The sequence below is a fragment of the Arvicanthis niloticus genome, chromosome 7 (assembly GCF_011762505.2).
Source record: "Arvicanthis niloticus isolate mArvNil1 chromosome 7, mArvNil1.pat.X, whole genome shotgun sequence".
Classification (NCBI taxonomy): domain Eukaryota; kingdom Metazoa; phylum Chordata; class Mammalia; order Rodentia; family Muridae; genus Arvicanthis; species Arvicanthis niloticus.
In genome coordinates this window covers 67,660,946-67,687,537 of record NC_047664.1, presented here as the reverse complement: position 1 = coordinate 67,687,537, position 26,592 = coordinate 67,660,946, and the positions used below count along the sequence as shown (strand labels likewise).

At 43.8% G+C, this 26,592-nt stretch overlaps 1 long non-coding RNA gene across 1 annotated transcript in view; it reads right to left on the bottom strand.

The window, feature by feature from the left end:
* Positions 1–18,448: 18,448 nt before the first annotated feature.
* Positions 18,449–26,592, bottom strand: part of LOC143443120 (uncharacterized) — a 35,069-nt gene continuing 26,925 nt past the window's right edge. The window contains exon 4 of the long non-coding RNA XR_013111868.1: positions 18,449–18,650. This is a non-coding gene — a long non-coding RNA (uncharacterized LOC143443120). The remainder of the gene's footprint in view (positions 18,651–26,592) is intronic.

The window sequence follows — 26,592 nt, the reverse complement described above, 5'->3', positions numbered from 1 at the left end:
GTGTATGTGTGTGTATGTGTGGTGTGTGTATATGTGTATTGTGTGTGCAGTATATGTATGGTGTGTGTGTATGCGTGTATATGTGTGTGTATGTGTGTTGTTTGTGCATGTGTGTGTTGTGTGTATGCATGTATATGTGTGGTATGTGTGTGTGGTATGTGTGTATATGTGTGTGTGGTATATGTGTATTGTTTGTGCATGTGTGTGCATGTGTATGTGTGGTGTGTGTGTGTGTGTGTGTGTGTGGTGTGTGGTCTGTGTGTATGTGTGTTTATGTGTGTGTATATGTGTATGGTATGTTTATATGTGTGGATATTTGTGTGTATGTGCGTGTGTGGGGGTGTGGGCATGTGTGTGTGATTATATATGTTGGAGTATGTATGTAACAGTCAGAGGATAAGTAATAGTAGTCAAATTTTCTCTTTCCATCATGTGGAACCCAGACACGGATTCAGGTCATGCCATGGGCCTGACACAAGTGCTTTCACTCACGGGTCCATCTTCCCAGTCTGAGTAGTAAGTCCGATTAGTGAAGTAGCTCTAATGCTTATCGGTACAGACTGATACTTACAGGTAACTGCCAGTTCTCCATATTTTTTTTAACGTATTCTAACGATAGACCTGACTAGTTGTTTTCATCTCAGATGTAAATGAATGACAAAAGTAGAAATTCCAGGCTTGGTGCAGTTATTTGCTGAGACTCATTTAGGGTTTCAGAGATGTACACTGTCCCCAGGTGGTCTCCACTCCATCTGAGGATGTATGGTAGCTTGAAGAGAAAGTCCAATATTCCTCTGCTCAAGATACATATTAGGGACCAAGATGGTCCAGAGGGTAGAAGCACCTGCTGCACAAGCCCAACAACCTGGTCTATCCCCAGAACCCACGTAAAGATGGGAGGAGAGAACCGACTCCACAAAGTCCTGACCTCCACAGAAACGCCTCCCCAGCATATACCACATGCACAATAATAATAAATTCAATTTAGCTTTTAACAAGAATGACATTGAGAACTGAGTATGTAGCTAATGGGTAGAACATGTAATAAGTGTGTATAAAGCCCTGGGTTCAATCTCCAAAACCTCCTCCAACTCAATTTTTTTTAAAAGATTTATTTTTTTTTAATAATTTATGTGGAGAGGTATGTGTGTGGGTAATTCGTTCATGTGCATGTGTGAGCATGTGTGTGTGTGTGTGTGTGTGTGTGTGTGTGTGTGTGTGTATGCTCACAAGCATGTGGGTGCTCTTGAGATCCAGAGAAAGGTATTGGATCCCCTGGAGGTAAAGTTATAGGCAATTGTGAGCTGCCCAATGTAGTGCCGGGAACTGAACACTCTGCAAAAGCAGACATTTCCCTTAACCTCTGAGACATCTCTCCAGACACTCCCACCACCAACGACCACCAGTTTCTTAAAACAGTTATTGCCTCTAACCTAGCATCTGCATTTAAAACCTAATTGAATTTTTATGGTTTTAGAAAGAAATGACAGATGGCCTTTGCTCCGAGTAATGGTAAAGACCTCTAGGTTTTCCAGAAATTATTCTGAACACCAAAAGCTGGAACTAATGGGCTACACTGGCACTCTGAAATTCTGTGTGGTGCAGAACTGAGCCCGCTGCAATGTTGATGCTGTTTGGTTTTACAGCAGAGAACAAAGATAGAGGAAGGCCTTCCTCAGCACGTGTTTGGATGACATTGTGCCTTTAGAGAAGGGTAAGGAGTCAGCCCAGTACAGCATCAGGCGCAGCAACCACACAGCGTGGCTTCTGTGGTCAGTGGCTGACGCTCTGGGGCTCAGTGTTTGCTTCTGTGACTCATCTGGGTCAGACAGAGGGCAGGGTGTGGGGACATGGTGCTGAAGGAAATACTATGTAGCTATTAAAGACCTTTTCTAAAGTTATTGATTTCATGCACTTGAAATGCATAGTTTATCTTGAAGTTTTCAATAATCAATGCTGAAGAGATGCTCAGTAATTAAGAGCACTGGCTGCTCTTCCAGCGGACCTAGGTTCAATTCCCACCTCCTACAGGGCAGCTCACAACTGTTTGCAAACCCAGAACCAGAGGCTCTGAGGCACTCTTCTGTCCACTTCAGACATAAGACATGCATTTGGTAGACAGACATACATGCAAGAAAATACCCATACACATAAAATAAGAAAATAAATCTTTAAAGAAGAAAATTCCAGATAATCTTGCAATAGGACAGACATACAGTTTTCCCATGGATTAAGTGGGTGACCTGGTTAAAATGAGCCCCACTTTACAGCCCAGTTAGAATTTTATGAAAAAATCATGATACTTAACAAACATTTATAACTGTAATCTCAAGCCAGGGCATGGCTTATGCCCACCATACTAACACTTAGGAGACTGAGGCAGGAGGATTGCATTGAGTGAAAGCTAGCCTGAACTACAGTGAGATCCTTTCTCAGAAACAAAGGAGGACCCTGCAACCTCAGTAATAAAGCAGTGAGAGAACATGTACATAAAATGCCATTCAACACTCTTCCTGTGCAGCCAATGAATTTCAGTTTTTACTCAGTTAAAGTAGTTACAGCTCAGTGGTAGAGTGCTTGTCTCAAATACACAAGAGCTGGGATCAGTCCCCAACATTTCTCTCTCTTACACACACACACACACACACACACACACACACACACACACACACACGTACATGCGCAGAGAATTGCAACCCTTAATCAAAGCACTCACTCTGTTAACACCGAGAGGCAATGTTTCAGTGGTCCTTGTCCACAGAAGATGAGTTTTGTCAGGTCTCAAACTACAGCTACTTCACTAGTACATTCATATTAACTGTTCCGACTGGTAGTCTTCAAGAAGGCAGGAAAGATGGCTCAGCAGGTAAAGTCACTTGCCGCTAAGCTTGACAGCCTGAGTTAGATCTCCGGGACCCAAATGGTGGAAGGCAAGAATAAATAAACAAACCCCTGCAAGTTGTTTCCTGGCCTTACATAGGCACCATGATTCATGCACATGTGCACACACACATATGCATATACACACACAGACAGACAGACAGACAGACAGACAGACAGACTGATAAAATAATTTTAAAAGAAAGTTTTAGAGTAATGGCTTCTTACATTTTCCTTAATTACAACTCCTTAGTAATTTCAATACATCTTTACTTTATTTGGACATTTAGTGTTTATTAGAAAATGTGTAATGGAAAAAGGTATTGTCAAGCTACTAATTGAATATTAGTTTATAAATTATTTAACAATGTAATGTTTTTCAAAATAATAGTTACATATGAGGCATGTCTAATCTGATTATAGACAGATCATGTTATCTAATGTTCTTTTGGTTGCAATAAGAGAAATAGAATCTGGTCAGAGTAGATTACCAGTAGTCAAGCATAGTTCTTTTCTGAGGCTGAGGCAGGAAAATGGTATGTTTGAGGCCACCCTGAGCTACATAGTAAGTTTCAGATCAACCTGGACCACATGACAAGTCTCTGACTCTTAGGTTATAGTTTGGTGTTAGAATATGTACATAGTATACATAAAGATCTGGGGTTGAAATATCCCCCCCCCCCAAAAGTTAACAATTATTCAGGTAAGAACTGAACACTAAATCATGAGACTGAAAGGTCATGGCTGTGTTGAAGGCCATGAATATCGTCAGCTGAACAGTCTAGATTGCCTTAGACTGAGGAACAGGTTGACTCAGCTTGGGTAAGTTATTTATCTGAGAACAGCCAAGGCCAGAGAGGAAGCACGGAGGCTACTAAGGTAACTGCTGGAGGCCACCTCTGGGGATCCCATTTGGATTCATAGTCTAAATTTCATAGATTTATTTATTTAAGTTTTTACCTCCCTGAGTAAGTCCCTCTGAATAAGGACTCAAAACTGTCCTTTTGCTGGAGGGCTGGCTCAAGTTGGTGTTTTCAAAACTCGATATTCCCTGTCTCCTGTCCTGACACTTGTCCCTCATTGCTCATTCTTCAGAGGTGGTCAAAATTAAGGGGAGAATATGATTTTTCATTATGTGGTAGAAAATATTTTATGGTAGATAAACTTCCTTCTGAGAGATGAAAATGACAGAGACAGGACAATTAATCTGGTGTTTAGAAAAATGGAGGTGGTGGTACACCCCTTTAATCCAAGCACTTGGAAGGCAGAAGCAGATGGATCTGTGTGAGTTCTAGGACAGCCAGGTCTATATAGTGAAACCCTGTCTCAAAAACACAAAAATAAATAATAAATAAATAGATAAAATAGAGGAATAATTAAGGGCTAAGACCTGAACTGAATGTATGTGGCACCATCCCATAAGCTGGTAGCTGGACAGGATAAAGGGGCAAAAGGACAAAACTTGGGGCTCAGGCATTCTCTGCCTCTGCTTCTTGGCTGTCCCATGTCCAGCCATGATAGCCTGAAATCACGAGCAAAATAAACATCTTCCTTAAGTTGTTTATGTCAAATGTTTTGTTACAGTGATGGAAAGTCCATCTAAAACAGAAGGCAGCATATGCATTCCTCTTGGCGTTTTTATGGCAAGCCCAAATCACCAATCTCCCAATATTAGATGTAGAGTAAATACTGTAGATGCCCTGCCCAGATTCTCTACATGCAAATGATCCTGCCATCTGTTCAGTGTTGGCTCCTAATGGCTCAGAACTACTCCCTTCTATAGAAACTTGTTGCAGGACCCTGAGATTGTATTATTTGCTGAAAATTCTGTTTCTAGTTGTGATGTGGCTCAGCATACACCTTTAATCCCTCTGGCTGCAATACAGACATGCCCTTAGCATGTACCTTTAATCCCAAACAATGAAGGTAAAGTTAGTTTGTAGAAGGAAGCATCCATGTTTGAAAGTGGTGTCTAGGACCGGGCGGTGGTGGTGCACGCCTTTAATCCCAGCACTTGGGAGGCAGAGGCAGGCGGATTTCTGAGTTCGAGGCCAGCCTGGTCTACAGGGTGAGTTCCAGGACAGCCAGGGCTATACAGAGAAACCCTGTCTCGAAAAACCAAAAAAAAAAAAAAAAAAAAAAAGTGGTGTCTAATTGAGTGGCAGACAAAGTGACGAATCAGAGAAAGATTTGACAGAATAGGATATGCCCAACTCTCAAGAAAAGAGAGAGGAAAGGCAAACTACTTAAGAGAGCAGTCCTGGCAGACAGAGAGAGAGAGAGAGAGAGAGAGAGAGAGAGAGAGAGAGAGAGAGAGAGAGAGAGGTTTTATTGGGAAGAGGCAGTTTTACTGGAATAGTACAGAAAGAGGTTACAGAAAGAACAAGCTAGACACAGGTAAAGACAGAGTGAGCTTGAGACTGAGGAGGCAGAAGATTGGAACAGATTGCCTAAGCTAGTTGAGGCCAAGCAGAGAAATTCAGTCAGAGACTAAGGAGAAGACAGATTAAATCAGCATGGAGAGAAGTTTGAGCCAGAACAGCTGAGTTGAATCAGCCAGCCAGAGATCAGAAAGAATTAGAAAGGGTGAGCTTATTCAGCAGCAAGTCTCAGAGGCTGAAAACATTCTAGACCTAGATTAGATTGTAGGGAGGCTAGAAGCTTCCAGGACTAGGTCATTAGCAGACTGAGGCAGTAACCTTTGGAGACAACAATTAATACAGGAGAATAAAAAAATACCTTTACAGAAACTACCTTCAATCAAATGAGGGTCAACTTACTCAGAAGGTTACATCTTCCAACCAAGAGAAGATCTTCATGCTCAAAACATCAAAACTTGGCACCTGTACACAGTGCATGCATCTCTACATAGAAACACTATAATTTATATAGTTTCTCTGTGTAGCCCTGGCTGTCTTGTAACTCACTCTGTAGACCAGCTGGCCTCGAACTCAGAAATCCACCTTCCTCGGCCTCCCAAGTGCTGGAATTAAAGGCATGCACCACCACTGCCCGGCTAAAGATTTATTTATTTATTTTTTATTTATATGAGTACACTGCAGGTGTCTTCAGACACACACTAGAAGAGTGCATCGAATCACATTACAAATGGTTGTAAGCCACCCTGTGGTTGCTGGGAATTGAACCCAGAACTTCTAGAAGAGCAGTCAGTGCTCTTTACCACTGAGCCATCTCTCCAGCCAAATTAATTTTTAAAATCACCTTTTCTAAGTGGGTCGATGTGACAAGCATGTTCAGTGACAAGCAATGTGTAATGCCTGTCACACTGATAATGGATGGAATTAAAGAGAAACCCCAGTGTTGAAATCATTGCCTCAGAGCAATAACACATGTTGGAGAATTTGGGACTGTAAAGTAGGTGGATCTGGAAAGCATATGATTAAGCAAGGTGACCCCAAACTTGGAAAGAAAAAAACCCCATGCTCTCCCACCTGAAGGTCCTAGCCTGCAATTTATATGTGTGTATATGTAGACAGATGTGTTAAGCATAGGTAAATTCCAGAATTTAGAAAGGAGACTTTGCTAGGTGGTGGTGGCGCACGCCTTTGGTCCCAATGTTCGGGAGGCAGAGGCAGGCAAATCTCTGAGTTCAAGGCCAGCCTGGTCTACAGACTGAGTTCCAGGACAGCCAGGGGTACACAGGGAAATCATGGGGATTGGAGGTGGGGAGAAGACCTTAAGAAGACAAAGGAAGGACTGAGCAAGTGTAGGCAAGAGCTAATGAGTCATGAAAGAGGATAGAAACCTAATTGTTTCCTAGTTTCAGCTCCCTCGGTAGGTTTTGTTTTTAATGGCAGATATGTGAATTCAACTTCTGTGCATTAAAGTGTCAAGAAACCATTTTTGCATTTCAGAAGAATCCAGTGCATATTACTCCTTTGAAGTGGTGATTGTGAACACTGGTCCAGGCTGGCTTCAAACTCAATGTAGCTGATGATGCCCTTGAACTCCAGACCCTCCTGCTTCCACCTCCAGAGAACTGAGGTTACAATCGTGCATCACCACACCTCCTTTGGTCTTGCCCAAACTAAACAGAGCTGCTTCTATTCTGCTCCATAAAACCACTCTTATAGCATGACATTATCCCACAAATAATAAAGAAGAAATAAGATAGCATAAAGTACCTTGCCGGGAATGACCAAATGATAAGTATTCATCCAGAGAAGACACCTCTGTGGCCATCCATGTCTTGGCAGCCCCTGGGCTTTCCCAGGCAGAAGTATAGGCTGCTTCTTAGCAGGAGGCACAAGTGCTGCGGGCTGTCTGGTGCAAGCCATAGGCTGTCATCCACTGGCTCCAGCATTTCCCAGTTGCCTCTGTGCACTGTTGGCTGGAAACAGGCACACAGTTGCCTCTGGGAAGAACTGTGCTAAACCTGTTGCAATTGTTGTCAGAATAAAAGTGCCAGAAGTCCTTGTTCAAAACCAGCAGGTTTTCACCTTTGCCATGTCCCATGCCATCGAAGAGGGTTAACATCCACAGGGTAAGGGTTTTTTTGTTTTTTGTTTTTGTTTTGTTTTTTAATATTCTCCCCCTCCTTTCTTTCTCTCTGGAGATATACATTATAGGAAACCAAATATGGTGGGACATGCCTGTACTCTCAAATCGTGAGATAGACCCAGGAAGATCAGCAGTTCAAATCCAGCCTTGGCTACATATTAAGTCTGAGTCTACCTTAGGATCCTATCTAAAAACAATAACACCAACAGAAAGGTCATAAGAGATTCTGGGATGACTCATTCTGATGCCACTCAGCAGTTCTAAAGACAATGATAGTGACGAAGGCTGGAGACGGAGCTCATGGGAGAGAAGAGCCAAGCATGTGCCAGGCCCTCGGTTTAATCCTGAGCGCCACAGAAACTATGACAGAAACAGTGTCTTCACTTAGCCAACACTCAGCCAGTACTAGTCTCCACCAGTCCCCTCTGTAAACCCTTTGACACATTTAATTCAAGCCACACACTTACCCAACAGGTAGGTGCTCAAAAGATGAGAAAACAAAAGCACAGAGAGGTTAAGCAATTTGTCCATAGTCACAGAGATGGATGAGGTCTGAGATAGGACTGGAACCCTACAGAGTGACTCCAGAGTTCAAACTCTTTCTTTTTTTTTCTTTTGGGTTTTCCAGACAGGTTTTTCTCTGTGTAGCCCTGGCTGTCCTGGAACTCACTCTGTAGACCAGGCTGGCCTCGAACTCAGAAATCCGCCTGCCTCTGCCTCCCAAGTGCTGGGATTAAAGGCATGTGCCACCGCTGCCCGGCTCTGAGTTCAAACTCTTTACAGATGAGAGGCTGCCCTCCACGAATGGAAAAACCACAGGCTGAGGATGCATCTCAGCTGATAGCATGCTGGCACAGCAGGCTCCAGGCTCTGGGTCCCATGACCAGCACTATGTAAAACAAATATGTATAAAGTATCCAATAAAAAATAAGAAAAAACCATTATAGTTTATTTGAGATTACTAAATAGATAAACAAAAATCTCCCCCCCCGCACCCCCCCCCCGTAAAAATACACTGAGAAGAGCTCTAGGTGAGAGCTATAGGTATCAACTGACTGCGAACCCCTTGTAAGACTGAGCACTGAACTCGGTTAAGCCCACTGAACTTCAGCGCTCCAGGACGGAGGAAATGGGTCTCACTCCCATCATCCCTGTAAGTGTTAATTTGTTACACAGCAACAAAACACCGCTGCGGCATTAATACCTCCGTGGAGGAAGCCACTGCCTGCTGTGGCTCAAAGAGCTTCACTGGGTGGAGTCATCCCACCCACGGGTGAGGATGGGATTTGACGTAGTAGACACACCCATATCGCTAGCAAGAAAGAGAAATAAAGCTCTTTCTGACAGAGGAAGGGGTGACTCAGATTCCTACTTATTTTTAGACACAAACATGAGACCAATAGCTTGGTTTTCTGTAAGGATGAGGGCCTGTGGGAGGGGCCGTGTCGGGCTTGTTAAGGTATGTGAGTTGTCTCCTTTTTTAAACTGAAGCATGAGGTGACTGGTTCTCTACACATGCAAAGCTGGGTGGATTTAGATAGATTAGCAGCAAGAAGCAGTTAGGGAGACAAACGCAATGGCGTTATTCATACACATAAACACACCCAGTGGAGAGCCCTGTCACGGAGGCCTAGCTGTGTCAGTCTCTCAGTTTCAAAGGGAGTTGCTAGTACCGAGTTTGTCATTCTGATCTGCTTCGCCCACACACTCCTGTGACCTTTCCTCCTTCCCTTCCGGCTTACTGCCCTCCGCTCATGACACACGGCCTCCTTACTCTCCTTAAGTGGCCAAGCCTTTCTAACTCAGGCATAGAAGGAGGACTCTTACTCTAGTTTCTGCCCTGCCTTCAAGTCTCTACTCAAAAGGCTTAAAAAAAAAAAAAAAAAAAGATACTGTGTGTAGCTATGGACAGTGCCTCCCTGCCTGTCTTTATTACTTCACCCTATTTTTTTATATGTGTGGGAGTTGGAGAGGGGTGGTATGCATGCATACGGCCACGAGTGCCCATGTGTGCAGGACAGAGAATGATATTGGCACTTTGCTCTATCTTCCACCTTACCTTTTGAGGTAGCGCCTCTCACTGAACCTAGATCTCACCGTTTTGTCTAGACTGGCTGGCCAGGGAGCCCCAGATCTTCCAGTCTCCCCACCCTAGCCCTGCCATCACAGGTGCTTTTAAATGGGTGTGGGGAACCTGCCCTCCAGCCCCCCCCCCCCCTTTTTTTTTTTTTTTCCAAGACAGGGTTTCTCTGTGTAGCCCTGGCTGTTCTGGAAGTCACTCTGTAGACCAGGTTGGCCTTGAACTCAGAAATCCGCCTGCCTCTGCCTCCCAAGTGCTGGGATTAAAGGCATGTGCCGCCACTGCCCCACCAGCCCTACCTTTTTTTATTTTTATTTTTTATAATACAGGGGTTTGAACCCAGGGGCTGACGCTGGCAGGCAGGCAAATGTCCTTACTGCTGAGCTGTGTCCCCAGCTCCCTGTTTAATTTTTCTTCACTAGTACCTTGACAATCCGATATGCTTACACACAAAAATGTACAGAGGCTAGGGCTGTAGCTCAGAGGTGGAGACAAACTTCCAGTATCAGTGAAGCCCCAGGCTTCATCCCCAGCACCAAAAGATACAAGTGGTTGTGTTAGTAGTCACTGCATTTTCCCATCCTAGAATGTAAGCTTAGGGACAATAGATAACAATAGAGAGCCTCTCCCTCTCCCCCTCCCCCTCCCCTCCTTCCTCCTCTTCTCTCCCCACCCTCTCCCACCCCGTGTGTGTGTGTGTGTGTGTGTGTGTGTGTGTGTGTGTGTGTATGTGTGTGTGTGTGTGCTTTTTTGATATTGGATTTCATTACGTTCCCTTTCTGGTCTCAGACTCTCTCGTTAGGGGCTTCAGGGGCTCAAGAGCTCTCTCTGCCTTGGCCCCTTTAGCTGAGACTGTATACTCATGCTAACAGGCCTTTACTCTGTTTCCTTCATCATTGTACCCCACCCCCCATGTCCAGAATGGTTCACAGCTCACAGTAGGGGCTCACAAACAACAACAACAACAACAAAAGCATTTGTGTTTCTTCAAACAATTCATCCAGTCTGAGCTATCCTGCTACCTCCCCCAGCTTCCATTGTTCAGGCAGGATTTGCTAACCAGTCCAAAGCAGAGAAGCTACTTTGCTTGCATGCATTCATAAAATTCAGAAGAACAAGGTTAAAATGTAGAGACAGTGTGGTACAGGAATGAAGTCTCTTCTTGCCTTTAGCAGTCACATGATGGGGATCTTCTCAGGGGAATGATGAGGAGTCTGTGTAAGAGGCTGGAGCAGATAGGCCTGGAGATTTCTTCCTGTACTCCACTCCTTTGAAACTAGAACCCAGTTGGTAAGAGAATCGGGAAATATTGGTTCTTGTTCTATATTAAATGTACACTGGGTATGCATATTTAGGCATGTCTTGTAAATATACCCACACCCCAGGCCTTTAGATGACCCAAAACTTCTTTGATGTCCTTCTGAGGTCAGATCTCAGTTCTTTGAAGGAACTGAATAGGTGCCAGGTTGGCTAACATCCTGGTATCTGTGAGCACTTCCTTAGGCTCTGTTCTTTTAAGACCTGGGTCCACCTGCTCTTCAATAGGATGTGGCTTAAGACTAAAATATTGGTTTCAAATAAACATTTTCAGTGTACATTCTATACAGTATCTGCTGGGAACACAGTGAACCACGTGGACAAGGCCTTCACCCTCATATATTCAAAAAGATCATAAACAAGTAATGGAAAACAAATCAAAACTAGTCAGGTATTGTGATACAATAAAAATATGAGTTGGATATGTCAGCACATACCTGTAAGCACAGCACTTAGGAAGTGAGGCAGGAGGATTGCAATGAGTTTGCAGTCAGCTTTGGCTACATGGTGAGTTCCAGAACATTTGGGGAAACAGGATGAGACCTTCTCTGGAGGGACAGAAGAAGGGGAGGGAGGAAAAGAGACTTGTTTTTAAATTTACTTAATTTTCTTTTATGTGCAATGGTGTTTGGCCTACATGTGTGTCTGTCTGTGTGGAGTGATCCAGTCCTAGGTCTCCCAGAATTGGAGTTATGGTCTTGGGCTACCACGTAGGTGCTGGGAATTGAATTAGGCCATCTGGAAGAGTAACCAGTGCTCTTAACCACCAAGGAACCTCTCCAGTCCCAGGAAGGAGATTTGTAATCCCAGTATCTAGGAGGTAGAAGCATGAGAATTGTGAACTTAAGGCCAGTTTGGGTTATATAACAAACTCTGTCTACACAAAACAAAGAAGAGGAGGGAAAGAGGGGGTGCAGGGAGGGAAAGGGGTACAGGGAGGAAAAAAGGGGGTGCAGGGGAGGAGCCAGGGCTGTAGCTCAGTGGCAGAATGTGTCAATAGATGATCAAGACCCCTGGTTTGACTTCCTGTCCTGCAAGGAACAAAACCAAAAAGGAATGAAGGAACCCCAGATCCAGAAATGATGGCAAACTCCTGCAATGCTGGTGGTCAGAAGGTACACGCAGAGGGTATTTAGAGGGTAGCCTGGGCTACATAGTGCATCTTAGCACAGTATGGGCCTTATTGTGAGACTTTGTTTTAGAAGAGATGAAAACAAGCTATAAGAACAGACAGGCCAGGCCGGGCGGTGGTGGCACACTCCTTTAATCCCAGCACTTGGGAGGCAGAGGCAGGCAGATTTCTGAGTTCGAGGCCAGCCTGGTCTACAGAGTGAGTTCCAGGATAGCCAGGGCTACACAGAAAAACCCTGTCTCGAAAGAAACAAAAAAACAAAAAACCAGGAGTAAAAAAAAGGGGCCCTAACATCATGTGTCAGAAATGTTGTTTCTATGAGGGATGAAAAGATGATTTGATTTCAACTAGGGATGACAGCATGTCATTAAAGGACAACATGTAGGAAAGACCAGGTTAACTTTCACCAGGGGAGACCGTCTGGAAGCGTTTCTTGGGGAGCATTTAGGAAGACCATCCAGACGTGGACTGAACATTCCGGATGGGTGAGCACAGCCATTAAGACCTCTAGATGGGAAAGACCAGGGCACATACAGTTGAATCTGGCAAAGGCCAGTGTGTCTGGGGTAAGGGGCGCTACTGAGCAGTCAGCAGCAAGAGGTAAGTTAGGGAGACAGGCAGGGCTCTCCCGGGTGAGTGAGATCTCTGAAGTCACAATTAGGGCCAACAACCAACCAGGTTTATCTCCAACTGGGGGCTTTCAGGCATTCGGAGCTGCAGTAGATGGTCACTGAAAGGTCTTAAATAGGGAATATAGCCAGGCAGTGGTGGTGCACGCCTTTAATCCCAGCACTTGGGAGGCAGAGGCAGGTGGATTTCTGAGTTCCAGGCCAGCCTGGTCTACCGAGTGAGTTCCAGGACAGCCAAGGCTACACAGAGAAACCTTGTCTCGAAAAACCAAAAAAAAAAAAGGGGGGGGGGGGAGTGGAATATAAAGCTATTTCTTAAAGGACACACTGCTGTGGGTGTGAGTGTGACTAAGGTATAGAAGAGGGGCAAGAGAAAAGGAGAAGCCACCTAGCCAGATGCTGCAGCCCTCTGTGCAAGGGTTGGTGTTGGGAGGACACAGGCACAGACTGAGGTGTTTTGAAGGTACAATGGAGGTGCCTCAGGAATGTGGGTGTGGAAGGCAAAGGGGTTAAAGAGATACCTGAACTAGATACAACCAGGCCTTAGAAAGCAAACACAGTGAATAGCAGGTGTGGTGACAGAGAGCCCATAATCCCAACACTTGGCAGGTGGAGGCAGGAGGATCAGGAGTTCAAGGTCACTTCAGCTACAATAAACCTACAACATAAAGATAGTACTGGTGTGGGGGTTGGGGGGAATGTGTCCCTAGTGAACACATACAGGCTTTTGCTAGTCTCTGAACAACATAAAATGGGACTGTTTAAAGAAGTAAGAAAGGATGCAAATTGGTTAAATGTGCATTCTGGAAGCCAGGTAGTGGTGTATGCCACCTAGTTTTTTTGAAGGTAGAATAACAGGATTAAAAGTTCACGGGCAGCCTGGGCTATAAATGAAGACCTTTTGTCAGAACAAACAGGCTGGTGAAGTGGCTCAGCAGGTAAAGGAGCTTGCTGCCAAGACCCTGGAACCTATGTGGTAAGAAAATAATTGGCTCCCAGAAGTTGTCTTCTGGCCTCTGTGTTTGTGCTATGGCTGGTCATGGTGTACACACACACACACACACACACACACACACACTAAATGGGGGGGGGACAACAAATGATTTTTCTATTAATACTTTAAGCAGCCACAGATATTCACAGATGTGGATAACACATCCACAGGGCTTATGAGCCCATCCCTGTGGATACAGAGGCATATGTGTGGTTGGTTTTACAGCTGAGGAGAAGCTAAGGTAGACCCAGTATGGACATCTCTGGTAGGCAGGGATGAAGAACCCAGAGTCCTGCTGACAAAACAGGCATTATTCAAAAGAAGAGCGGTCTTTTTATAATTATGTTAGCTTCCTGTTGCTATGAGAAAATACCCAAGAAAATCAATTTATAAGAAACAAAGATTTCTTTTCTTTTCTTTTTTTTAAGCTCCCAGTTTCAGAGATTTAAGTGCATGGTGTGGTTGCTAGGCCCTGTTTTATTTGCACCTATTTGTGGAATGGAGTTTATGGTAGAGAAAAAAATTCCTTACTTCATGGGAGACAGAGGGCAAAGATGAGCGAGGTGGTGATGCTGGGGTGACAGAGAGCCTCTACGGGCATGCCACAGGACCCACTCTTATCAATGGGTATCTCAAGTCGTGTTTGGCTTAAGGCCATTGTTTTCATGGTCCTATAAAGTCAGCCTATGTCCTATGTTTCCCTTGTAATTGTGTGTGAATCTAGTTTTATCTCTTGGGCAAGGTTTGCATTGGTTTATTGCACCCTTAATCCTTTTCCATGGCACCTTTAAATTTCCACCTGAAAACCACTGGCATTCCTACATGTCCCAGTGTCTCATGTATTTTAAATATTTCTTTGGTAATAATCTCTGACTCCAAGTCTCTCATTGGTATTGGCTTCCCTTTTGCTTTAAGCCTTAATGTGTTGAAGTCTATCTGTTCTGCCTTCCAATTTCATCTTAATCTAATTGCTAGGCTGGCTAATTTATCCACTGCTGTATCATTGTGTCTGTAATGGTCACCTTCTTTGTTAGGATGGGTGTCCACATGATATACACACACCTTAACTTCTTTGGTTATATTATATAATTCCATCCAAAATTCCTTGGACCATACATCCTTGCCATTAATTTTCCAATCGTCCACTTCCCTGACCGTATGGCTAAACCATTGGCTGTGCACCATCAGTTGGTAAACAAACAAAGTACCTTTTGTTTTTCTTTGGGGTTTTGCCTTGCTTGCTAGCTTGGCTGCTACTGCTTCTGCAGGCTGTGCAGATTTAGCTGTTCCTTGTTCAGTGACCACCATTCCATCCCCTGGTCTGTAGGCTGCTGCCTTTCACAAGACCGTGTTCTATTTACTGGTTGTGAAGCTCTTCATAAACCAGGCATTAACCAGGGAAGGCTGGTACTCTCCTGTCCCCCAATGCCCTAGTGATACCTGTTTCTAGGGAGGAGTGGCATTTGGGATGATTGATGATCCCTGTGGAGTCATAGGGCAGTCGGCCTGAAGTATTGACTCCAATGCCTTTGTCACCGACCCCTGTGCAGACAGGGTACCAGAGCTCTGCTAAGTACCATTTCCATTGTAGTACCTTCCCTTCCGTGGGTAGACGGGCCCGTGCTTCCTCTGAGGCCTTGATCCGATCTAGGATTTGGACGGTGGTGCTGAGTATTACTTGGCTGCTCTGCAGCAGGCTGTGGCAAGTTTGTAAGGCCTCATATGCTGTCCATATTGTTTTCTCAAATAAAGAGAATTTGTTTTCCCACCACAGGAAGCATTTACAATAGAAGCCTACTGGCCATCCTCCACCATTTCAAAAGGCAAAGATACTCCAGTTTCCGTACTGTTATAGGTACAATATGTCTAAATATTGTCTATAATACAATATGTCTATATCAAGTGGATGTATTGCAGCTTAGAGTATTCCTTTATACACTCTAGCACTGTTTTCACAGCTTGTTCTGGGGGGTTTATCCCAAACAAAATCATTTGCTTTCCTCATAATATTATACAAGGGCTGAAGAGTGACTTGTAAATACAGTATATGTTGTCTCCAATATCCGAATAATCCTATAAGATATTGCATCTTATCGGTTGGTATTTTAAGCTGTTCTAATTTACCTATGGCTTCTGTAGGTATTTCTGGTCCTGTAGTGGACCACATTATACACAGAATGTGACCTTTGTATCTGGTTCTGATACCTTATCCTTACTGATGGTCTAACCATCATCTCTCAATACTCATATCATGGTCTACTGCTTTCTGTATATTTTCCTTTTCTTGTCCAATTATCAAAACGTCATCAACATATGAACATATACTACAGTTAGGTGCTGGCGTGACCTCATCCAGTGACCATCTTAGAACGTTGTGGGCAATTATTGGGCTGTTTATGTATCCTTGTGGTACTCTTAGAAATGGGTACCGTCTTGTAAATGTGGTGTATTCTCTGCTCTGTGGTGCAGTGGTATGCCACAGAACATGTCTGACACATCTAGAGTTGCCAGCCATTTTGGTGCTTCTTTCTTAATCCTTGTGAAAAGATCTTCTTATCTGGTGATTGTCCTGGCAGTTTAGGGGACAATTCACCAATTCTCCTGTAATCTACTGTCACTCACTACTTACCATTTGGTTTTAAAACTGCCCAAATCGGACTGTTGAAATCGAAGCTTTGAGTTGGTTCAATTACTCCTTCCTTTAGCAGAGTTTAATGGTTTCAGACATCTCCTCATTTTCTCCTTTAAGTGGGTATTGTGGCATAAAAGAGGCTTTAATTGTTGGTAGTCTTACGGGTCCTCTTTTTACATCTACTAGATTGCCTTTTACTTTGGCAATCTTTTTCAAATTTAGGAAATCAGGAAAGGTTTTTGAAATCACTCAGAAGCCTAAAAAATTTTCTAGTGCACTGCAACATGCAAAATCCAAGGGAATTATTTTGTCATACACCATTAATTCTAACTTGTACACTGGTCCTATGGATTCTCCTGCCACTCCTTGTATATTTATTTTTTCCTTCCTTGGTATAGTGTCTGGTAGTCCTATGTATACATTAACATCACTGCCTGTGTCAGTTAGCCATCTAACCTTTATCTTCTTATTCTTAATTCTGAGGGGCAACACGATATATGGTCCTATGGGCGCCTGATTTGATTCCCGTTAAAAGATGTATCTGCCTTCTTATAAGTGGGCACTGATCATTCCTTTGTACTGGTGGCTACTTTTGTGGTGGCCTTCTGTTCCCTATAAAAGACTTAGGTTTGCTCCCTCCAAAAATCCTATTTGACGTATCCATCTGTAGGGTTCTGTTTACAAATGGCATTCCAGGTTTTCTGCTAAAGAATCTAATATTTGTGAATGGTCTGAAAAATCTAGATGTTCTCCTTAATTTAAATGTTTTCTTTCCTCTTATATTTAATGTTACTACTTTTCCTTGGTCTATTTCCCTGTATCCTTTAAAGAAATCAGGTACCTCAGAAATGGTTCTGCAATTTTGAAGTGGTCCTGCCAAATCAGTTCTCATGTGTGGTGGTGTCCCCTTGATAACTAAAATTCTTTTGAATTATCAAAAAATTGGTATAAATGAAGCAAGCTGTGGCAGCTTCTTCATTATATAACCACAATTCTCCTAGTTTTCTCACTAGCTGGATGGCCTCTTGGAAAGTGTTCCATTTTGCTGCTGCTTCAAGTTGTGTAAAGTCTAAAAGATGGAAATGTGTATCTCCAGGCTGTGGGTATCCAGTCCAGGAGAGGGTGTATCACCTCGAGCAGTGTCTAGGACTTGTTCTAAAGCTGCATACACTGCTGGGTTCCCTTCTGTATTCTTAATTTTCCCCATCTCCAACTCTGACAGCATGACCGTGTCTGCTCCTTTTCCCAGAGCTTTATCTTATGGATGCTTCGTTCCATTCTGGGCATCTTCTTGTCTCAACTCACTTAGTTCTTGAGGAGTGCATGGTCTAATTTCCATTTGTCGCTCGAGCTGCCCCTGTCATTGTTACTGTGAATCTTCTAAGTGTATTAACCTTAGAAGCTGTCACTGGGAGGGAGATGGCTGTCTTGCCCAGGGCCCTGGGTTAGGACAGCATCTTTAAAAGGATTGTTTGCTCCCCATTTCTTAATGATACTAGCGGCTAGCCTTTTGCCCATGAGTCTGTCTTATCTCTGTTTACTATGGCTTTCATCAGTATTGCAGTATTGCATCCTAACTTCATGCTCTAGCAGTGGTTTTGCTCCTTGTGGACTTGTTAGATCTCAAATGTTTAAACTCAACTTCCCTTTTGGCCTTATTCTTTGTTCCATGCCATTTCCTCTCTGTGGGATCCACAGCATCTGGACACTTTCATGGCTTTGAAGCCACTAAGTAGTTTTTTTATTCTGGTGTTATAACATATGCTAGGGAGTATAGAGCTTTAATAGTTTTTTTATATACTACCCAAAGGTAATTTTTTGTGGGTTTCTTAATACTTTTTCCAATAATTTGTCTGCCCTTCTCACCAGGCGTTTGGCCAACCAGTCTCTCATGGGTGTCCCTGCACCTTCCTCTCCTCCTACCTTGCATGCAGCAGTTGGCTTTAAGGTGTAGGTAATCAGCTAGTGATGAAGGCACTCACCCAGGCCCTTTCTCACTCAGCCACAGTTGGCTTGGTGGTCCCCTCTTTCAGTACCTCCCTTAGAGACTAGCTCTGCACCTAGGCTGCAATTAATTTTGTATGACCAGAGGCTTATTGCAATTTGGTGGAATTTAGAATGGTCAAGACAGCTATAGTCCTTAGAGGGTCCAGTTTCCTTCTCAGGATCCCACCTTGGAGGTGGAAGCCTGCCGACCACACCAACTGTTCTGAGTCTCGTCCGGCTTAAGGCCAGGAAGGAGAAATGGAGTCCAGATACCATTTAATCCCAAGGTTTATTCACTACAATGGCAAGCATCATTCCACAACACATGTGGGGTACCTGACTCATAGGCAAGCAGCAGAGGGACACTCATCGAGGCTTGCAATCTGTCTGTCACTCGGCACACCGGCACACCAAAGAAGTGGCAGCTCCTTCCTCTGAATCCTCTATCTTGATGCAGTCAGGACGGCAGTCAGTCGTCTCTGGTCGGAGAGTAAGACAGCACAACCGTCTTCACCTTGGCAGCATCAAGACCTCTGCCTGCCTGCTTCAAGCCCTTGCTTTTATTAGCTACAAGCCAATCATTACACTCTAGCCAATCACACTCTAGCCAATCACACTCTAGCATTTCATTACATAGTAATTCTTTCTTTTTACATAGTACTTCTTTCTTTTTTGTTTGTTTGTTTTTCTTTTTTCTTTTTTCTTTTTTTCGAGACAGGGTTTCTCTGTGTAGCCCTGGCTGTCCTGGAACTCACTCTGTCGACTAGGCTGGCCTCGAACTCAGAAATCTGCCTGCCTCTGCCTCCCAAGTGCTGGGATTAAAGGAGTGTGCCACCACCGCCCGGCTATAGTACTTCTTTCTTATCTGCTACACACAGCTGACATGAGCTAACTGCTCATCGCTATGTGACATCGAACTCAGTCCTACTCTTATTTCTTGTTTACATGCTCTCCACAAATGGGTTCCACCTTCTAAATTTACATCACCTCCCAGGAGCCTATCAAATCTGGACATCAGAGCCCTGCTGATCTACCCAGCACTCCACCTCTAAACTGCGGTATCAGACCAAGCCTTCAGCATAGGAGGCCTGGGGAACCCGAGCACAAGTGTCCCAAGCACTTCACACGCAGCCTTTCACAATGACTGTTCTTGGTCATTTATCATTGATTGCCTGAATGGAATTTTACATGTGCTAGGAAAGAGCAGGTGCTCTTATTTGCCTAAAGCTATGGTAAACTGCAGAACTGACAGCAGAACCCATCAATTCCTGGAACCTCTTGCTCTGCCTGTCTTTAAAAGAATATTCATTTATTATGGATACGGATGTGTTTAGGCACACCATGTGTCTGCTGATGCATGCGGTTAGAAAGTGTTAGATCCCTGAAATTGGGGTTATGGGTAGTTGTGAGGTACATGATTTGAGTGCTGGAAACTGAGGTCCTCTGCAAGAGCAGTACATGCTCTTAACCACTGAGCCACCTCTCTAGCCATACCTCCTTGCACCCCCCTTTTTTTGAGATAAAATCTCATTATGTAGTCCTGGTTAGCCTGGAACTCAGAGATCTGATGGCCTCTGTTCCTTAGTACTGGGAATAAATGTGTATGCCAGCACACTGGGGGTTAGGTAGTGGTAGGAAAGGTGTTGGTGATTTTTAAATGTAATAGGGTCTCTACGTAGCTCAGGATACCACTGAACACACCATCTTCCTATCTCAACTCTTGTGTGCTGAAATTACATGCATGTACCACTACACCCATCTGGCCATCTTCAAACACTCTTTTGGTTAAGATGAGTAAACTGAGTAGCATTTTAAGTGAGAGCAAGACATGAGTTATCATGTTTTGACATTGCTTCTTACTACTTATGAGACATGGGCACCTACATAATAAAAACATTCCTAAGACTTGGGATGTGGCTCAGTGGCAGAACACCTGGCTAGCATGTGCCCAGCCCTAGACATTATTTCAGCACCAAAAGGGAGGGGATATGCCCAAGCTTACAGATAGTGTGTGTGTGTGTGTGTGTGTGTGTGTGTGTGTGTGTGTGTTTGTATGTGTATTTTTTTAATTTGTTGTTGTTTTTGAAGCAGGGTCTTACTATGTAACCTTAACTGGTCTAGAACTGATTATGTAGAACAGGTTGGCCTCAGACTCACAGAGAGATGCCCACGACTGCCTCCTGAGTGCTAGAATTAAAGGTGCATGTCAGGGTGTCTTACTCTACTTCATTATGTATTTATGTTGTGTGTGCTCATGTGTTCATGTGTACATGTGCATGGCATGTAGATGTGGGTGGAAGCCAGAAAAGGGCATCAGAGCCCCAGGAGTTATACGTGGACATGAGCATCCAGATATGGGTACTAGAAACTGAATTTTTGTCCTCTGGAAGAGCAGCAAGCACGAGCCACCTCTCCAATCCCCAAACCTCCAATTGTATTTTAAACTAGATATGAATCTCTTACAATAATTCAAATAATAAAGTACACTGGGGAAAAAAGGAACAGGGCCTGGCAGGATGGCTTGGTGGGTAAAGCACTTGTCATGCAAGGCCAAGGACCTCAGTTTGATTCCCCCACATGCACATAAAAGAGACAACTCACTCCACAAAGTTGTCCCTCTGGTCTCCACATGAGTGCTGTGATGTGTGTGCGCGCGCACACACACACACACACACACACAAATAAATAAATACTAAAGTATAAAAAACTAAAATATAAATTTTTATTTAAAAATATATGTATTGGACACACACATTTTAAATATATATGTATATATATATATGTATGTATACACACACACACACAAAGGCCAAACACAGTAGTTTAATACTCAAGAAGCACAAGCAGGCAGATCTCCATGACTTCAAAACCAATCTGACTTACTTATTACTTTACAGGCCAGCCAGGTCTATACAGTGAGACTCTATCTTAAAAGAATATTAAAAAATGTCTAGGAGGTCTGAGCATAGTGATGCAAACCTTTAACCTCAGCACTTGGGAGGCAGAGGTGGGAGTATCATTGTAAGTTTGAGGCTAGCCTGGTTGACATAGTGAGTTTGAGAACAGCCAGGCTATATAGAGTGAGTTTATCTCGCAAAGGCTCTGAGTTCAGTTGTGAGTACCCACGTCCCACAGCTTACAGCTACTTGTAGCTTCAGCTCATGTGCAAACACCCACATACATACACATGGGGAGGGGGGAATTAAAAATATAAGTAAATAAATGAAGCAAACAGACATTGAGAGCTGGCCAATAAGTATGAAATATTTCTAGAATATTATACAGAGGTTTGGTTATGCCAAAAGAGATTTTCATTCTAATCTTGCTAACAATAAGAAGTATGAACTAAGTAATCAATACAAATATCATCGTTAATAAGTGTCTTAGTTACTCTTCTGTTGTCATGACAGAACACCATTACCAAGACAATTTTTTAAAAGGTCTTTAGTTTAATTTAGGGCTCATGATTCCAGAGTGTTAGCAACCATGACTATCATTGTAGGGCACATGGCAGCAGGCAGGTCAGCATAGTCACAGAACAGTAGCTTAGACCCACAGACAGGAAGTAGAGAGCTAACAGGGAGTGGTATGGGCTTTAGAAAGCCTGCCACAGTGACCAGCATCTTGCATCAAGGTCATATCTCCTAATACTTGCTAAGTAATTCCACCAACTGTGGACCAAAGATTCAAATGTGTGAGCCCGTGGAAGCCATTCTTCTTCAAACCACCACACTATGATATGGACATCTAGTGTATTGTCTTAATTACTTTTCCATTGCTGTGTTGAGACACTGTGAGCAAGACAACATTTAAAAGAAAGTGTTTAATGGAGCTTGCAGTTCCAGAGAGTTAGAGTCTGTGATGAATGAGCAGACACCAAGACAGCTGGAAAAGCAGCTCAGAGCTCACGTCTCGATCCACATCCATAAGGCAGAGATTCACACACACTCAAAATGGCATGAGTGTTTTAATTTCACAGCCTTATGCCAGTGACATACTTCCTCAAATAATGCCACACCTCCTAAATCTCAAACAGTTCCACCATCTGAGACCCAGTGTTCAGACACATAAGCCTGTGAGGACCATTCTCATTCAAAGTACCACACTCATCCCAGAATGATGTTCCCAAACTCAGCCTCACTTGCTTGGATAGTACTGTGGCCAGGAAGGTGAATTTCAGTCTAGTGATAAGTACCAGACCCCCCAGCTGTGAGAACTGTATAAAACAATGGGCCCTTGCTTACCTAACAGCCATAGTCGTGAAGGTCAATGGTGTCATGGTCATGAAGCCAATGAACATTAAGTGCATTAAGCTACATTAAGTGCAGAGAAAGTCACTGTGAAATCAGACAGTAGCAGAAACTGACAAAGTGCAAATAAAGTTTATAGCTTACCCAATAAGCTTGTATCTATGTTGCCTTTCTGGCTTTCGTCATCATCTAATTATAGTTATATAAAATGCGAGCATTAGGGAAAGATGGGTAGGGAGGACTCTTTGATCAGCTTTCACGGCGTTTTTACATCTAGAGTTACTCAAAGGCGATCAGGGAGAATAGGAGGGTCGAGAGGGTGATCAGGTGAATATGATCGAAATAGATTACATACATGTATGAAGATGTCGTGTGTTATTGTTGCTGTTATTGTTGTTGTTGTTATCATTTAGAAACACATCTTGCTCTGTAGCCCAGTCAGACTGTGGTGGTTTGAATGAAATTTCCCCCATAGACCCATAGGGAGTGTGGCCTTGTTGGAGTGGGTGTGGCTTTGTTGGAGGAAGTGTGTCACTAGGGGGCAGGCTTTGAGGTCTCAGATGCTCAAGCCATGCCCAGTGTGGTGGTCTCTTCTTGCCGCCTGTGGATGTGGATGTAGAACTCTCAGCTCCTTCTCCAGCACCATGTCTGCCTGCATGAGATCCAGAGTCCCACCGTGACTGATAATGGACTAAACCTCTGAGCTGTAAGGTGGCCACAATGAAATGTTTTTTCTTTATAAGAGTCGCCTTGGTCATGGTGTCTCTTCCCAGCTATAGAAACCCTAACTAAGACATAGATCTTGAACTTTGCCTACCTTAGCTTCCCAAGTTGATGCCAGGCCCAGCTTTTGCTTTAGCACAGAGTCTCGAGCTGGCCTCAAGCTTGAGCTGCCCCTGCCTAACTGTTCCAAGAACTAATATGACAGATGTGTGTCCTCGAATCCAGCTAGGCATGGATTCTTCAGGCCCTAACTAAATGACTGTGGTGGTCTGGTGATAGTTTAATACCCTTGCTTAGTGCCTCGGGTCTATGAAAAGGCACTTGAGATTTTGGCTTGCTTGACTCCCTGCCTTTACCCCCAGAAACCTGGGGAGAAAAAGACTCCTTTTCCAAGCCAGAGTTCAATTCTCCATTTCAGGAGTATGTTTCTTTTTCTCTCAACAAAAAACAGTGGCAAGTGTGTGCTATACAATCAGCGAGTGTGCAGAGCAGGGATCCCCACTTCCTGTCAGGAGGAAGCATGCAACTAGCAGGCTCCTAAACACTGGTGAGTCAACTCAACTGAAAAGCAGAAAATAAGCTAACTGGCAGGAGGGTGAGGAGAGGAAACGCAGATGTCTATTCATAAAGTCTGATTCATTTGAAAAAGAAAGTCACATGCTATCAGGTTGGGATTCGTGCTCGCTGTGCTGAGCTGAAGTCCAGAGCCTCTGTAGTCCCAGGGGTGACTAAGTCATTATTTCACTCCGAACACAAAGAGCTCTTGCTTCGCGTGCCCCTCGCTGTAATTAACTCTTGCAAGCAGAAGATGAAGAATTGAACCTGAGAGGTTCTTGGCTACCGGCCAAGCTCTCAGAGTTACTTATTTTATTTTGATGAAGAAAAATAGAGAAGAGGGCCGTGTCGACTACCCTCGTACTTCGTGGGTCAGTCACGCTGACTGAAACACCGTGAGACGACACTTGCGCATTTTTCTGTTGTGCATTTTTCTTCAGAGACCCACAGGGATGGCACATACTATCGTGGCTGGTGGCGTGACGGTGAACATTAAACCAGCAGCTTGGTGGAATGGAAGGGCTGGAGTTTGCAGTGTTTGTGGGTTTCTGTAGTGAGACTAATACTCTCCTCCCAGCCGTGGCCATTTCTAGACTTTCCCACCACCTTGGCACACCATTTCACACTAGACCCATCACTCAAACACATTATCAGTGCGGGAAAAACAGATGACCGTGGTAAAATAATAGGGAGTGAACACAATTATTTTCCACTTTATTATAAATGCAATTCATCTAATTGAAGTCTACATCATTTTATTTTTTCAATTAGTGTGCTTAATTACTGGCTCATCAAATTCCTGGAAAAAAAATGTAAGAACCAGGTATTCACAGTCTGTCGAAGCTGGTATCAGTCTGGTATAGAGTCACTATATATGGTTATAATCCCAGGTAACAAGAGAATGACAAGTTTGAGGTCATCCTGAGCTGCATAGCAAGTTCCAGGACAGCTAGAAAAACAGTGAGACCCTGTATTGTATGTTAGTTACTATTCTCTTCCTTCCTTCCTTCCTTCCTTTTTTTTTTTTTTTTTTTTTAAGTCCAAAACCTTTTACTGCACCATGTCCCCACTCCAGGTCTTGCTCCACCATCATCCCCTCCTTTTCCAAAACTTAAGCATTTCAAAGCCACATAAAATAGGTAAGGCAAGGTATAGTGCTGAGAACCTTTAACTGTAAAGAGGTGGAGCCAGGCAGATCTCTGAATGTGAGACCAGCCTGGTCTCCACACCAGGCCAGTTAGGGTTACATAGTGAGACTGTCTCAAAAAAAAAAAAAAAATTAGACAGTTAGTTACTTTTCTTACTGCTATGATAAAATATTGGACAAGAAGAAACTTGAAGGAGGAAGGTTCATTTTGATTCACTGTGAGGATACAGCCAGCCCATCATGGTGCCATCATGGCGGAGGTGCTTGGCGGCAGGAAAATGAGGCAGGCAGTTACATTGTATCTGAAGCTGAAAAGCAGAGAAAGATGGACGCTGGTGCTCAGCTTGCTAGCTCGCTCGCTCGCTTGCTTGCTTGCTTGCTTTTTTTTAAAGTTCTGTCCAGGTCCCCAGCCCATAAGATGGTGTCACTCACATTAAGTGTGTGACCTTCCTGCTCTGTTAAACCTTCTGGAAACAGCCTCATAGACATGCCCAAAGGTATGTTTCCGTGGTGTCTAGTTCACCTCTGTTACTGTGATAAAACACCCTATGAAATGCAACTGAAGGGAGAAATAGGTTTATTTGAATTACACTTCCATGCCACCGTCTATCACTGACAAAAGTCAGGGCAGGAACCTGAAGGCAGGACTACTTGAGATTCTGTGCAGTATTATTACCTCAGAGCAAGGAATTCATGACCAAGGAAGCACAGCAGAAACCAAAGGGGAATGCTGCTTGCCATCTGGATCTCTGGTTCGTGCTCATCTACCTTCCTTTAAGAGATTAGGACCACCTGCCCAGGGAATGGTACCACCTGGAGTGGGCCGTCCTCCTGCATCAATTGGTAAGACAACTCCCTAAAAACACGCACATAGGCTACCCTAATCTCTCTGCAATTCTCAATCAAGGCTATCTTCTCCAGTGATCTAGGCTGTGTGAAGATAGTTAAGGCTAGACAGGACACAGGGTAAGTCTAGATGCAGCCTCGAGACAATGTAATTTACTGTTACTACCACCCAGAAGAAGATCCAGCACGAAAAGTTCTAGCTTGTAGTGCGGGACAAAATTGGAGGTCAGCAGAAACGTGCTTCCAAAAAGAGCTCCAAGCTTTCATCAGCTGCTCCCTTCTTGTGTGACAGTCCTGATTCTCGACATCCATTATGATCTGGCCAAAAAGGAGACCACACCCACTTCTCTGTAGGTTATCTCCCCCAAATGTCTGGTTTTATAAACGAGGACTAGAAACCCTCAGGAGAGCCAAATAACAACAATGACAGCAGCAGCGAGGAAGGACTACTACATGTTAACTGTTGAATCTCACACAAATCCTAGGCACAGGAACTATTATTAGTATTCTCATTTGTTTTCCTTTAAAAAAAAAAAAAGTTTATTTTTGATTATTTTTATGTCTTTGTGGGTATGTACATGAGGCTACAGATGTCCAAGGAGGCCAGAAGATGATGTTGGTCCCCTGAGCTGGAGATACAGGAGGTTGTGAACTGATGAACATGGCTGCTGGGAACTGAACTCTGGTCCTCTGGGAGAGTCATCTCTCCAGTCTGGTGGGTTTGTTTGTTTCTTTGTTTTCCCAAGTAGGATCTTATACAGCTCAGACTGGCCTTAAATTCACTATTTGGTTTAGTTTAGAATGGCCTTGACCTTCTACTCCTTCTGCCTCTACCTCCCCTTCACTAGAATTACATACTGTCTTTTGCCACCACATCCTATTTATTCAGTACTGGGTACA